At 39.3% G+C, this 17,093-nt stretch overlaps 1 protein-coding gene across 1 annotated transcript in view; it reads right to left on the bottom strand.

The window, feature by feature from the left end:
• The window catches only part of LOC126481757 (uncharacterized), a 189,995-nt gene extending 174,333 nt beyond the window's left edge, over window positions 1–15,662 (bottom strand). The window contains exon 1 of the mRNA XM_050105711.1: window positions 15,624–15,662. The gene's annotated coding sequence lies outside the window, so the exon portion shown is untranslated. The remainder of the gene's footprint in view (window positions 1–15,623) is intronic.
• Window positions 15,663–17,093: the final 1,431 nt, after the last annotated feature.

Genomic DNA, 17,093 nt, shown 5'->3' with positions numbered 1-17,093 from the left:
TCACTGGGCACAGTCTGGCACGGGGAGAGGAGTGTCAAAGAGCTGAAAAGACCCTGGCTCCCTCTCACAGTGCTGCATATACCTGTGTTATGTGCTTGTACAGAAGCAGAATGACGGACTAAATAGTTTTCCGAAATCGAATAAGAAACGAATAAAATAAACATTACACAGCTGGTGGAGCTCACTGGCTACCACAATATCACTACAAAGAGCACTGTTTGATGGCCAAGTTTGCCATTTCCCACAAATAAGGCAATACTAGCTAGTAGTTGCCAACTTCCAAGGATTCTTCCAATCCCAGCAAGCCCACTAAAATGTGCAAAGTTACAGTGGAAACATTGTGCGCAACTGTAAGTTTTGGTACCAATCTACAACAAATTCCCAAATAATTAAATTTCCATTTAGTACTAGCTGTTATGAAAATGCTGTAGCAGACACAAAGACAGCTATATTTGTGTGTAGTGCTTTGTTCTCTCCTGCAATATGCTTTTCTCTGATGACCCTGCTGTAAATTAAGACATCCCAGTTCAGATGGCACATGACTTCACATAAACATCACAGAATTCTGAAATGGGTGATGATAAAATGAGGAATTATTTTGTTCAAATGCAAATAAAATGATGAAAAATCAACCAAACATCAAGTGCTGATAAAATTCCTTTCAGTTTCACACAGAGTAAGTTGCAAAGAGAGCACATTTCTTGGTATAAATTAAATATCCACTGGGCAAACAGTTTAGGGTAATGACAAAACAGCACACAGACATTCTTCCACAATTTATATGGAAAATTCTGGGATAGATCTGTAGCATACCTGAAAATTTGATCTCAAACACTCAAACAAAGCTGTCATGCAATATTGTTAATCTTTGAATATATAGTGAAGAAGATTAGGGTATACAAAGAGTAATTTCTTTATGAATAACAAGAAAATTTGAGGGACTTAACATGTAATAGTAACAAATACCGTTACTGAGGTGTGTATAGTCTGTCTGTAAACTAAAGAGTGAGCAGCACTTTTGGTGGGGGAAGTGGCCTTTCCCGGAAGAACGCTGCCACCAGCCTACAGGGGCACCCAAAATCTGTTGCCCGTTATATGTCTAGCAGTGTAGATCGGTGTGCAGTGATATACGTCGTTTCTGTTCGTGGGATCTTAGTTGCCAGTGTCAGTGAGTTAACTTTGTATACTTACCGATGTACTTCGATATCTGGAAGTGATGGATAATCGTCTAGCATTGCAAGACAATGTGCAGAATACGAAGAAGAGAAGGTATTTGGGGAGTAACGAGCGTCCGATCGTCTCTAATGTTATTACAGTGTGTATTAAAGTGGCGACCGAAAAAGAACTGTTGGCTAATATTACCAGTCCCAATCAAAGGGCTGCAATTTATGCAAACGTCAGCCTCACGTAATAGGATGCATAAGTAAGGAATGGAAACATAAACCACATGGTTTACTGGAATCACCAAGAAGGAAAACTAATAATTTTGGGAGGAAACCCATCGTTACAGACAGTTTCAAAATCACGTAAAACCTTTGATGCTTATGGAACACTAAATCTCTATCTCGGTCGCTATTGACCTGATTCTAAGACATATAGCTTAAAACATGTAGGCAATAGCTTTTCTAAACAATGCTAAAATTTCCTTCGAAACATGTACACAGATTCTGGACTAATAAGCAAAAAGCTTGACATACGAGGTGCGTTCACATATTAATTTTTATTTTTTGATATTTTAATCTACAGCAATGTCATCCTCTTCAAAATATTCCCTATTACATACTATACACTTATGCCAGTGATTTTTCCAGTTCCCGAAACACTTTAGAAACTGTTTCTTCAGGATAGTTTATAGTCTCTTAACTGTGCATTTTTAATCTCATCCATGCTTGTAAAACCGCTGTCCTTTAAGGCCTGCTTTGAAATGTTTATACCACTTGTCTGCCCTTGGTTTACTCATAACAGGCTCACCAAAAGCAATATTACCATTTCTAAAAATTTCATACACTTTATTCCATTCTTCTAACAAAATTTAATACACATTCTCTAATTTATTTTTATACAAAACAAATAATCATTGATGCTACCAAAACACGTGTAACCTTTCTGACAGCTGACAACAGAGTAAATACCCAACACGCATAACATTGAACACATACTTTTGAGGCATGTTTATGAAGACAGTGACAAAAAAGTAGTGCAAATTGGGCTAATACAACACACAAAATTATAAACTTCTGCTTACTTTTTAAACACACTTCGTGTTGCAAGAATTGTTAAGTTTCAATGACGCTCTTCAAAGAAAACTTCTACCTTTTAGTAGAAACACAAAATAAGAACAAGCCTAATATTCTACAGACTGACTGCATTATATGGGGTTCATTTTACAAATAGTAATAGAGGAACATACATTCACATAAACAGGCATTTGGTTCTATGTTTGTAGTAGAATCCTGACTTCCGTTCTTATTTTAATATTATTTACTCTATAATGTTGTGTTTCGGAAGAAGCTATAGTTTTTTTTTTTTAATGGTCTTAACGCATTTGCCTGAAAATGAACGCAGCCGAGACGTATCTGTACACAGCTTCGTCACATATTTGAAGCGCGCGCCGCGGCAGTGCCGGTACCACGCTGTGAAACAGCCTGTAGAACCGCCTTGTGACATAGCTGGGTTGGCAGAGTGGGGACTCTGCTCGCTCGCTCGCTCGCTCGCTCGCTCGCTCTTCAGTTCAGCAACAGACTATACATATGCTTGCAGAGTGCTAGAGTGCTTTTGTACATTGCAAGAAAAGAATCAGCTATCTGATAATCTGATATTATTGCTGACTCATAGATATGCCAAGTACTTCTGTTGAAACTTCAGGGAAAACGGAAAGTAAATAAGGTTAAAGTTTAGTGTTTTACACACACACACACACACACACACACACACACACACACAGACAGACAGACAGACAGAGAGAGAGAGAGAGAGAGAGAGAGAGAGAGAGGTGGGTCACTTAACTGGCAATGAACAAGAGAATGGATCAACCAAGAATTACTTCACTGAACCAAGGAAGAGCCAAACTAGAATTTGGTGAAACAACATTACGCCATTTGCTTGCAGTTAATTAGATAACAATGCGAAACAATCTACTCAAGATGGCCGGGCAGCGATTTGAAGTCCATCACTCCCACATGCACGTCTTGTGTCTTAATACATCCCCAGTGGGATGGCTCATTTCTAAGGCACTAGACTAGTGTTTGGAAGGAACAGAGTTCAAACTTGCACCTGGCCATCCAGTTTTAGGATTTCTTTAAACTTATTCAGGCAAGTGTCTGGATATCAACACTAAAAATGTCATAGTCTATTTCCATCCCCATTTTACCCAATCTTAGTCTTCATATCTAATGATCATGTCCTTAATGGGACATTAAATGCTGATATTCCTATAACCAATACCAATGAGTCACCTCACTTGGGGAAAATCTTTCAAATGAATTAACAAAGAATGAAAACAAAAACTGCTAGCTTTGAATGCCTTGCTAGATGCTATCACTGAAAAACAGATCTTTCATGCCTTGCACATATCATCCAAGATGGAAATCAAAAGTCACTCACAAAGCAGATTGAAGAATGACATCAATGCATGTGACAAAAGCCCAGTTTATAAAAAGTCTGGATTAACTGAAGCCTTTAACACTGCACTGTCAACTCACAACCAAACCATCTTTCAACCTAACCTATACCTCAGGCTACACTACAGAGGAGTCTGTTTCTACAGTCTACATTAAAAACAAGGGAAAGGACATGTATACACTGATGAAAAAATTGTAACACCAAGAAGAAGTTGTCCAACATAAACAAAAGTTGACAGGCATGTTTCTACATCTGAAAGATGATATCTATGCAAATTTTGCACAAGCCACGTAAGAGTGATTCTGGTAGTGCTACTGTGAAGCAGCAAATCAGATTTGCTTTGAATACACACTGTAACCACCATGAGCATTGGCTACCTTTGAGATTTGACATGGTGAGTTGCTGTCAGTCAAGATACCTTTAAGGTGACAAAGATGCCATTATCAACACTTCATCAAGTTTGAACAAGGTCATGTAATAGTGCTATCAGCTGAATGTTCCTATCAGCTGAATGTTCCTTCTGTGGTACCACAGAAATGCTTGGCAAGAATGTAGTCACTGTATATGATTCCTGGCAACAGTGCTCAAGAGAACGTAGGGTCACAAGAAGATCGGGATCAGGCAGCCATGTGACACTACTGAGAGGAAAGACCATTGTGTTCAGCAGCAGGAGGAGGAGGAGGAGGAGGAGGAGGAGGAGGAGGAGGAGGACTTGTCCACTGACACCAATGGGAGTAACAAATTAACTGGTATCTTACTTTCCATTGAAGCTGTGGCTAAATGCTCTCCAACTGGGTATAAATAATCTACTTTGCCAAAACTTCAGCCAATCTTTAGAGTAAGATAAAGCTGTCAGCTTGAAGGTTCCTTCCTCCAATCTTTGAACTTACTTGCCCAGTCAGTTGAAGGGGAGGTTTAGAGTTTAGCTTGGGCTCACAACCATGTTACAGCTTGGCATTTTTCACATGCACAAATCAATGCCAGAGGTGAGAGAAGCGATAAATGATACGGAAAATACCAGAAGTGATTGGGAATTGAATCTTGAACCTCTAGATCTGTAGTCCAAAAATTGTCCATGTAAATTGGATCCGCACTTGGTAAGGTGTTTATATCATTTTTAACAGACTTAATTAACTTTAGGATAGAAACACTGACACAATCAAGATAGTGATTGGACGAGTTACATTTTTCTGGTACAGAAAAGATTTGTGGAAGGTCTTGTGAATTTTACCTGTTGCACTGAGATACTAATTTGTCTCCAAGACATAAAAACCATCTTCCACTTACATTCTCAGAAGGCGCATATTTAGTCCTTGTGGCAGATCATAAAAATACAGGAATAAAAAGTAATATCAGTCCTATCACTGAAAAGGCAGCTAATGAGATGTTTGAAAATAGCAACACATGGTTCATGGTAAACCAATTATTATTATATTTTAACAGACAAACTTTTCATTACCTACAAATGAGGGGCCTACTGTCAGAAGGATCACTCCAGCACCCGAATCATTTTCATCAACTGCTACATTTTCTGACTTTTTTTTATTTCAATATGTCATTCTGTATCATAGATACCTGGAAAATGCATGAAATAAAGACATTTTTTATTTTGTAACAGAAGCTTACTTTTAAGAAATTACACTGATGAGCCAACAATTACAATATGATCACTGTCACTGCAAGATTGACTGCTGGCTGATGGCATGGTGGGTAGGTGATACAGTTAAGGAAAGTCCATAAGAGGAGCAGAGGCAAATGGGGAATTATTCTAGTGATGATATGGGCTGCAAATGGGGAAATCAACTAACTCAAGTGACCATGACAATGGGCAGATTAATATGGTCCAGTGCTCGGGAACAAGTATCTCAGAAATGTTAAAGCACCTGTGGAAAGTGACTGAAGCACAGTGAACCACAAGTAAGAGAGGTGGTTTTGGACATCCATACCTCCTCACAGAACATGAAGTTTGGAGGCCTGTCCACTCCATAAAGCAGTATAGGCAGCAATCTGTGGCAGATCTGATGACAGCATGCAATGCTGATGCATGCACAAGGTTTTGGAACACACTGTTGAGTGCACATTGCTGAACATGCTGCTTCGCAGCAGACAACCCCTATCTTGTCTTAAGATGATCCATATCATCAGTTACAGCTGCAGTGGGCACAGGTTCATTTCGACTGGACCACAAATGAATGGAAACGTGTCAAATGGTTGAAAGAATCAAGCTTCTTGTTACATGATGATGTATCTGGATACACCGTTATATAGGCAAACAGCTGCTCAAACATGCAGCACGTCACAGACACAGGCAGGTGGGGGAAGTGTTCAGTATATATGTGCTACAGTCTTGCTGCCAGCACCTCACTGTTCGCACACCACATTTCGCTGCTAATCAGAAGCCTTGTTACACTGATGCTGCACTCCTGCTGGTGGCACATCACTGCGTCGCACAGGCACCTCACTCGGAACATTCACCCCAAGGCTGTTCACATCACTAGCTGACTGGATTACTTGCAGTATATGAAGCAAAAATTATATTCTCTGAATCATATGACGACAGTTGTATAGGTTCGATGAAGCAAAAATCATACTCTCTGCATCATCTGATGACAGTAATAGGGATTTGCTCACACCAAAAATGCGGTTATTAATACGGAGAAAGGAGGCATGGCTGTAAGAACTACTCTTCTAATTTACGTATCACCACAGTTAAACATAAGACAATTCGGCCTGCAATCTTACTAAGGCAATTTCTCTAGAAAGAGTGACTGGTAGGAATACTCACTGTGGTATTATTTTCTCAGTTTTTATCCACATCTACTTCAAGTATTACATCTGCCATTTTAAGATTTTTGTACTAATATTTTATCAAAAAGTATCAAACAATAAACTATGTGAAAGACATAAAATAATTACCAAACATTAAATCCAAGTACTATTAAATCCTAATATTATCCACCATGAAGCAGTTGTGATGATGCCTCTGGTCCAAAATAGATTAGCGTCAAAAAATGGTTGCAGTAAGTTCCTGTTTAAAACTGTCACTTTAAATACTCTCTTGAAATTATCTCATAAGCTCACAACAAACATCACTGTCTGTGTAATGTGGTTATTTTGGTAGGATACTGGGAAAATGCAGTCACTCTACAAAGGAGGTTGCATACAAAACATTCATGCGACCAATCCTACATTAATGCCCAAGATACCAATCATATTCAAAGAAGGGCAACCCCAGAGACGACATTTGTTTGTTACAAGAAAGATCCAGGGAATGCAGACAATACCTAAGCTGGCAGAGGCTTGAAGACTCAGCCAAAATATCTACCCACAAACCAGTTAAAAAAATTTTGAGTACCAGAATTAAGTGAGGGATATACTACAGCCCTCTATGTATCATCCTTCCAGGAACCATGAAGACAACATTAAACAAACTGCAGATTGCACACAGGTTTTTAAGCATTCCATATGTGAGTGTAATGGAAATAAACTTTAATATATGGTGCAATATGAAGTACCCTCTGCCAAGCATTCATGGTGGCTTGCAGAATATGAATGTGAATGCAGTTATTGATATAGATGTATGGTGTGTGAGACACTGTGTAAATGGTTAATGCTTCTCTAAACAATAGTGTCATGAGAGTGACCCTGAAGCAGCCAACAAGAGCTCAAGTTTCAGGACTGACTAGGATAAGCTCAGCTCCAAAGACAAACCAGCTTGATATCCTCACTCAGCAAGGATCACTCTAAGCAGCAATAGCACATGTTAAATGTGCCGATAAGACTAAGTAGGTTTGAATAATCAGCATCAGGCCTTGCAGGTGAATAATATCCTCATGCTATGAGGTACATTCACCTTGGCTTCCATGGTACCTGTGATAGTAATCCAAGGCCCCACGACAACTGAGGACTATGCGACCGTTATTGCAGACAACTTGCATCCTCTTTAAGATCATGACATCTTCCGGCAGAGTAACTGTCAGTGTCATAAGGCCATAATCATGCTGCAGTGGTTTGGTGAACATGACAGTGAACTCACGTAGAAGTCTTTGACACCTTATTCACCGTATCTGAACCCAGTAGAACACACCTGGGGCACTATCAAGCACCAACTCGACATCCATTAATTTAATGGAATTTTGTGAACTGAACTTCTGGATACCCACCAAGCCATGTCATGCAGAAAGACTGCTTCATTACCATCTAAAGGAGACCAATATCCTATTAAACAAATGGTCCCAATGTTTCAGTTCCCCTTTTCAAATCAGTTTTACAAATGGACAATTTCAAACTATAATCATTAAAACATTTGAGAAGTTTTGTAAATACAAATAACTGCCCAATATCAAATTTCTTCAACATCATCATCATCTTCAAATCTGGAGATTAGGTGGGATGCCTGTTCAGTCTTCATGGGTCTTTCATGATTTTTAGACTAAGTATTAGTGATGATTAAATTATGCTCTGTGCAAAATTTTACCAGGTAGCTTCCTCTTTCATACCTTTACCCTAGCTGATGGTCTCCTACTATGTTCCTTTATCTTCCTTTTCCTACTACTGACTTCCAGTCCCCCATTACATTTAAATGTTTGTATATTTAAATATCTGAATAATTTATTTTACATCATACATTCTTTCTATCTTATCATCATCTGCAGAGCTAGTTGGCAGTACTGCTGTGGTTAGCATTGGCTTCTTGTTTATTTTGGCTACACTAACACTTTCACTATGCTGTTCATAAAAGCTTACTGGCATTCCCATTATCTTATCTTCATTAGACTTATCTGCATTACCCTCTTAGTGACACCAGACTTCACTAATTCCCATTATGTCCAACTTCAATTTACTGGTTTCCCTTTTTAAACTCTAACTTACCTACCCGATTCAGGGATCTATCATTCCTCACTATGACCTGTAGAATGTCAGTTTTGTTCTTCCTGATGATGACATCCTCCTGAATAGTTCCTGCCAGAGATATGAAGGGGAAACAATATTTTTCCTTTTTTATGATCAGTCTTCTGACTGGTTTGATGCAGCTCCCTACAAATTTCTCTGCTGTGCCAACCTCATCATCTCAGAGTAGCACTTACAACACACATCCTCAATTATTTGCTGGATTTATTCCAATCTCTGTCTTCCTCTGCAGCTTTTACTCTCTACAGCTCTGTCTAGTACAATGGAAGTTATTCCCTGATGTCTTAACTGATGTCCTATCATCCTCTCTCTTCTTCTTGTCAGTATTTTCCATATATCCCTTTCCTCGCCTCCACCTAATTATCAACATTCTTCTGTAGTACCACATCTCAAATGCTTCAATTATCTTCTATTCCAGTTTTCCTACCGTCTACATTTCACTACCATACAATGTTGTGCTCCGAATGCACATTCGCAGAAATTCAAAAATGGTTCAAATGGCTCTGAGCACTACGGGACTTAACATCTGTGGTCATCAGTCCCCTAGAACTTAGAACTACTTAAACCTAACTAACCTAAGGACATCACACACATCCATGCCCGAGGCAGGATTCGAACCTGCGACCGTAGCAGTCCCGCGGTTCCAGACTGAGCGCCTGAACCGCTAGACCACCGCGGCCGGCGCAGAAATTCCTTTCTCAAATTAAGGCCTATGTAGACTGCTCTTGGCCAGGAATGCCTTTTTGCCAGTACTAGTCTACTTTTGATGTCCTCCTTGCTCTACCCGTCATGGGTCATTTTGCTGCCCAGGAAGCACAATTTCTTAACTTCATCTACTCTGTGATTATCAATCCTGATGTGAAGTCTCTCGCTGCTCTCATTTCTGCTACTTCTCATAACTCTCGTGTTTTCTTTTTCTTTCTTTTTTTATTATTATTCTCAATCCATATTCTGTAATCATTAGACTGTTCACTCTGTTCAGCAGAGCCAAACTGCTACTTTACCTCAGAAATATTTTACCCAGTAGAATGCCATTATGTTCAAACCATCCAGTACAGCTGTGAACCACCATATTGTCAACTGTTACAAAGCCAGATCAGTCAATCATACAGACTGTTGCCCCAACAACTACTAAAATGACTACTGCCCCTCTTCAGGAACCATGGGTTAGTCTGGACGCTCCACATATACCCGTTCATTGTGGTTGCGCAGACAACCCACCCCACCATGGCATGGGGGAGGGAGTTGCCCCATCTACAGAAGATTAAAAAAAAAGTGTGTGCACCCCACCCACAGGCAGCTATTTGGTTAGCAGCATGTAATACGTAGTGCACCACTGGTGCATGTAGCAGAGGACTACAGTTCTCAACATCTTGTGCATATTTAGGAAGTCTCTGGTTCAAGCCAGACACCTAACTCAGAACCAGGGGACCACAATTAGTATTGGTGACAATGCTGCAGATTGTGAGCTTTACTGTAATTCAGCAAGCAAGGCCCATCTTCTCAATTTTTACTACAGGAATGATCCAAATATGACCTTCGAGCTCAGTGGCACGCATAGTTCATTCCAACATGTGCCACAATATGTATTTATTTGCACCCTGTTCCCCCAATGCATTCAACATGATGTATTCAACCTCCAGTCATACACACAGAGTGCACAAGATGAAGCACATAATGTTAAGTTTTTAGAACTACAAATGTATCACAACCTTAATAGGAAACATGTATCCTACGATTTTTTTAGTTTCAGCTATATTTGCAGAATATATGACCTATCATTAGCCTGTCTCCTATCATATCCTATCCTATACCTCTCCTTTTTCCTTACCATTATCAAACCCTTCCCAGGGATATGGCGAAGTCCTTAATGGCAGCTACGGTGCAGCTGGTAGAGGAGGCACCCTTTCCCCTCCTAAGGATAGACCTAAATGAGGAGTGGAACCACTGCCTTGTGGTGAAGAGGGATCTCCAAAGGCTGAGGGAGTAAACCATGAAAGAAAATCCTTGGATGTGTTAGGCTGAGAAAAAGTTGTCATTGCTTTCAATCAAAGAACGAGCCTTGGATTAAAAATACCTAATGTAGACAGCACTTATTGTTCCTCTGGAATGAATGACAGTTCTTCACAGCCTGAAGAAAAACCAAGGAACGTAAGAAGATACACTAAACAAGAGCAGAAACTAGAACCCAACAAAAAGACAAAAACAAGTTGAGAATGGGAACATTAAACGTAATAACCTTGACAGGAAAGACTGAAGAGATTGTAGACATGATGGAGAGGAGAGAGACTCATATCCTTGGATTGAGTGAGACCAAGTGGAAGGGAAAAAACTCTAAACTGCTGAGAGGTGGGTACACAATAAAGAGGCAAAAATTGAGTGGGGTTTGTGTTTCACAAAGACACTGACTCAGTTACAGATGTGAGCTTAGTAAGTGAAAGGATAATTAGAGCAAGAGTGAACTTAGGAAAGAATAGTTTTCCTATACTTCAAGTGTACACACCTCAGCAAGGGTGCAATGAGGAAGAAAAAATGGAATTCCTTGAAGAACTGGAAGACCAAGTAAGAGAAGATAACATTATGATAATTGGGGATCTGAATGCTCAGATCAGCATGGATATAAATGGATATGAGGAGGTGATGGGCCCTTTTGGATACGGAAGAAGAAATGTTGAGGGTGAATAAATTCTAAATCTGTGCATAAAGGATCATCTTTTAGTGAAGAATGCATTCTTCAAGAAACAAGATAGCCATAAGATTACTAGATATGGCTGGGATGACAAATCTAAGACAGTTATAGACTATATATTAACAGACAAATTAACTGGAGGAAAAGTAAGGGACACTAAAGTCATACCAAGTGAGCAATGGGATAGTAACCACAGGTTACAAGTGGCTGATCTGAATTATAAGATGAAAAATTTGAATGCTGTACAAAGAATGCCAAAAATTCAGGAGTGGAAGTTGAAAGAAGAAGAAAATAAGAAAAGTTTCCAAAATCTAGTAGCAAAAAAAATGCCAAACACTGAGAGGGGTGGTGTATAGGAAGAGTGGAACCTATTTAAAACATCAATAGTTAACAGTGCTGTGGAGATACATGGCAAAACAAAGGGTAAAGTGAGAGACAAAGAAATCAGTTGGTGGAACAATAAAATAGAAGATGCAATTTTAAAAAAGAAAAGAAAAACATGGAGTTTGAAAAAAGAAATCAGAACCAGGGGCTGGTACTAAAAGATGAACACGAGGCGACAACACTCGAGAAGGAATACTGACAAAAGAAATGCCAAGCAAAGACAATTGTGAAAGAAGAAAAGAAGAAGACTTGGGAAATATTCACCCAGAAACTAGAGCAGGATAGCAAAGGGAACCAGAAACTGCTATATGAATTATTGAAAAGTAAAAGATCTGATAGAGAAGACATAAAAGCGATTGAAACAGACGATGGGGATATTATCAGGGACATGGATGGTATCAGAGAAAAGATGAAGAATTATTTTGAAATCTTACTGAATGGGGAAGATGCACAAGAAACTGACACCGAAGTCATTGAATTAGAGGAAAAGCAGGATCCAATCTCTTGGTTAGAAACTGAGAATTCCCTGAAACAGATAAATAATGGGAAGGTGGCTGGAGTAGACGAGCTGACAGCAGATATGATTAAAGCCACAGGAATCCATGGAATACAATGGTTACACCAGGTACTGGGGGTGATATGGAAAGAAAACAAAGTGTCGAATGAATGGAGAAAAGGAATTATAATACCATTGTTCAAGAAAGGTAGTAGGAAGAAATGCACCAACTACCGAGGAATCACACTGCTATCGCACTGCCTTAAGATAATGGAAAAGGTAATAGAAAAACAGATTGCGGGAAATTCTAGAACACCAATTAGAGGAACAACAGCACGGGTTCAGAAGTAATAGGGGAACAATAGATCTCATTTTCTCCCTCAGTCAGTTGATGGAGAAATACTGGGAAAAAGGAAAGAACTTGATAGTAGTATTCGTGGATTTGGAAAAAGCATGACAGTGTACCAAGGGATAAAATACGGAAATGCTTGAGAAAACAATGTTCGTGATTCATTAATTAAAAAAGTCCAGACACTGTACGATAGTTGTGAGAGCAGTGTACAAGTAGGAGGTGGAAGATCAAAATGGTTTAAGACAAAGAGAGCTGTTTAGTTAGGCAGTTCGCTCTCCCCTTTACTCTTCATTACACTTATAGACAGAATCATGAAAGAAATCAAGGAAGAAGAAAATGAAGATCTCAATGCTTTTGTTTTTGCTAATGACATTGCCATTTGGGGAGAGACGGAAATGGAGAGTCAGAGAAGACTAGATTATTGAAACACAAAATTTAAAAAATTCAAGTTAACGATGAGTAGGAACAAGACAGTAGTAATGAAGATGAGCAGGACACCCACACCTTGTCACATCATACTGGAGGGGGAGAAGGCTGAATGTGTGAAAAGCTTCCATTATCTGGATAGCATCATATCACGTGATGGAAGTTCCCAACTAGAAGTCTTAAACAGAATAACAAAAGGAGCTAGCTTCTTCCACCAAGTATGAAATCTAATGTGGGACAAGGAAGTCCCTCAAAGAGCCAAACAGATCATGTATAAAACTTATCTCCTTCCAACCATGATGTGTAGTCAAGAGGCATGTGTCATAAATAAGAGAGAAGAGAGTCAAATACAAGTATGTGAAATGAAGTTCCTTAGGTCAGCTCTACGAAAAACTAGGAGAGACAGAGTCAGGAATGATTTTTGTAAGGAGAGACCTGCAGGTGACATTGACTACAGAGGAGAGAATGAGTGCTTTGAGATTGATGTGGTTTGGTCATGTGAAGCGAATGCACCCGACTCGAACTCCACGCCAGTATTTGGAGATTGAGGTACCAGGAAGAAGACCAATTGGATGGCCTAGAAAGAGATGTATAGACCAGGTTAAGGAGGATCTCAATAGGAAAGGAGTAACATGGGATGTAGTGGAGAGGGAAAAGCTACACCAGGACAAAAACCAATGGAGGCATATCATTTACAAAGTTCCTACCCGGCTCGCTGGAAGGAAATCCTGATGATGATGATGACTTCTGCCATAGGTGAGTTAAAAATGAAGAAGCTAGATTACTCAGCATATTTCCACTTATGTACAGGAATCTGTTTTTCAGGATATTCTACTTTTAGGTCTAGTACTTCCAGAACACAGAAGTGTGCACAGCACAATGTTTCTTTCCCATTAACTGTAAATTCCCTTTAATCTTCTTTCTATTGCAGTAGTTGGACGTGTCAACAATTATTACCCACTCACTGTACACATTCTTTCTTTCTCTAACCACAAATTATAAAGTATTCAATATAACAAAGGTCTTATCACACTCCCAATGACACCATGTCATCAGGCAAAGGGATACCCCATGAGCACGAACCTAAAGAAACCTGAAAACAAAATGACATAAGTAAATAGAAGAATAATTTAACATCCCATCAGTGAAAAGGTCACATGAGATTATATATATATATATGAGAGAGAGAGAGAGAGAGAGAGAGAGAGAGGGCAAGCTTGGATAGGACAATGATGCCGAAGGAAATCAAGTATGTCCAAAGGAATCGTCTGGCATTTGCCCGATTCACTTAAGGAAAACCTCGGAAACCCAAATTTGGATGAACTGTTGGGTCCAGTGTTATACTCCTCTTACAATGCCATCTAGAAGACTGTTAACCACAATAAAGCATTGTTCTACATTCCTAACTGCTCTAATCAGTGTAGTGATGTGTGGGATGCTGAGCTACTCTTTAAGGACATTAGCGTCCCTGATACATTCCTTTATTTACCGTTCCCCAAATCTTGGCAGAGTATGAGATATCCGTAGTTTTTAAACAAAAAATACACCACTTCAGAGCCTGAAATTAAAATATTTATAACAAAACCCCCTGATTATGGCATATAAAAGCACAGCACAATCAACACTTTGTGATATAAGCTCCATCATATGAAATGCTAGAAGCCTATTTCTGGCTAATTACTAACAACTAGCCTACAAAATACATCTATTAAGTGCATTAAGTATGACTCATCGTATAATCCCTTGAATCTAACACAATATAGCAGAAACTGAACTCAAATAACGAAACATTAAACAGGCCAGTGTTCCTATACATTGTAACAAAAATGACGATGATTTTTTGAAATACATAACATCTAGCTCATAAGTAGAAAGGGACTTCATTACATCATGACTGTTCAATGTATCAGTGTTATAGGAGTAGGCCACATATTTAAACAATCTATTGTAAAATATAATGGCAAAATATGAATGAATAATTACAAGTCAAATTTACAGTACACTAACTGCTACGAAGGAAACATACCGCATTGCAATTCACAAAAAATGTTTTCAACAGTCCGTTAACAGACAAAAATTATCGTCCACAACTCAAACCAATCAAGAAATGAACGCCCAACTCTATTTCATTAATCCTTATGCTATGATTAATTCGAATGCACTCAAGTCCGAGAGTAACTGGTAAAATATCTACACTATTGGCCAATGAACCGTCAGCGTAAATATCAACATCATCTGCAAGGTACTTGTATTACACAGAAACGCCGACCTACATTTTAACTACAGCGTCACACATAATATCGCAAGCAGTTATATTTCACTACGCTTAACGAAGAGCTCTAGGTCTGTAAACAATGTGCTGTACCAGCAACAGCTGCAGACGATCTGCACTCCTGTCACAATAAAAAGAAAACAAAAACAAAACTTGCCTGGAACTTTTCGAGAAACTCGGTCGCTAGTTGGCGTTCTAGCTATGATAGCGCTTTTTTCTTTTTAAATTAGGCCACGAGTAAAAATCTAAGCTGCGACGTGATCTAGCTTAATGATTTATTACTCGTTAGCATCATAAACATCACTTAACACCTCTAATTCACGCTAACTGAACAACGCCCACAAGCATCATAGAAAGCTACACAAGAATTACACGATTAGCAGTAGCACCATGTGTTGACGAGTGCCGTAAGCCTTACACTTTCACTCAACATAGTATATATTTTGACAAACAAATGTCTCAAAGCACTTACTGTCGCTATAAACCAACACCCTCACATCCTTAACATCTCTTTCGTTCGCAGATCAGACATTTCGATTTTCCACATTTGTCAGGCAGTGCATCCAACCTCAACGTATAATTTTGCGATATCACATTTTGAAGTACAACTATTGGCTACACTTTCGTGAGTTGCGAATGCAAGAAAACATAAATGATACCCTGTAATCTGTTACAGTAGACAGAAACATTAACTTAATTTCAGTATCGACGATTGTTCGAAAGCAATACGTTTCGGTCTCTTTTTTCAGGTGTGTTTTCTTCAATCATTCGGACAGAATTTGATTCTCTGACAGATGACATGGTAAAAACGCATGCTCTAACTCAGTTACATTTACTGTTTTTGACAACATACCTTAGTTGAACTAAACCACATGTAGGACCGTTGTAATTCGTTTTCATCGAGCTCTGTGTGCTACATGCAGAAACAGGTTGTGACACACACATCATACGCACTTACATCTATCACTGTGAGTTACGTAAATTGGGTTCCTCCTGTTGACGTGAACCACATAATCTTCTTCCGTTATTTTTCTTGCCCAGACATGTTTCGGCATATTTATGTTGCGGTCTATCAGTCGTATTTTGGATTGGGTTTAGTTGGATAGTTTTTGCAGAACCTTCAATAAGTTTGACCTGTTGCTTCAGTTAGAAACTGATGAGCCTCAAGCAGAGGTAGGTGTAGACAGGACACAACAAACTTTCAATAGGAAATTGAAAAAGAATGTAGGAAAGTCATCGAAAAGGAAGAAAGTTTTGTTGTTAGGCAGTTCTCATGCCAGAGGTGTAGGCCAACTTCTGCAGGAGGAATTAGGACCAGAATACCAGGTCACTAATTTTTTCAAACCAAGTGCTAGTCTGGATCAGGTGACAGAGGATTTAGGTTCACTCTGTAAAGGATTTACCAGGGAAGACACCGTGGTTATTGTGGGAGGGCCAGGGAACAGCATCGACAGAGATCCTGGGTACAGTATAGAGTGTGACCTGGTAAAGATTGCTTCGGCATCGAGACACACCAATGTTGAATTTGTATCTGTCCTGAGACACCATGACCGGCCTCATTTGAACTCTTCTGTTGGGAGAGTTAATTTGGAGTTGGAACGGCTGCTTGGGTCGGGTGCGGGGGCTCATATTGGTGTGGTTCCTGTTGATTATCTCAGTAGGTGGGACTATACCAGGCACGGCCTGCATCTCAATAGGAAAGGGAAGGGGAAACTGGCTGGGATAATAGCAGGAAATTTAAGGGGGGGAGGCACTGCCATGAATGGTAAAATACCAGTGGTTACAGGTGTTGGAGCAGCACCTTTTTTAGGATAGGTAAGACAGAAAGATGTCAAGTTCTACGAGAGGTCAGGATTGAAACAAATCTTCAGTTTAGGAAAGAAATTAAACAGCACAATTCTAGCACATTGGATCACCAATCACAGCTATCAATTATAAATTT

This window comes from Schistocerca serialis, chromosome 5, assembly GCF_023864345.2.
Source record: "Schistocerca serialis cubense isolate TAMUIC-IGC-003099 chromosome 5, iqSchSeri2.2, whole genome shotgun sequence".
In the NCBI taxonomy this organism is placed as follows: domain Eukaryota; kingdom Metazoa; phylum Arthropoda; class Insecta; order Orthoptera; family Acrididae; genus Schistocerca; species Schistocerca serialis.
Note: the sequence above shows the minus strand (reverse complement) of the source record. Positions and strands in the feature narration are given on the sequence as shown.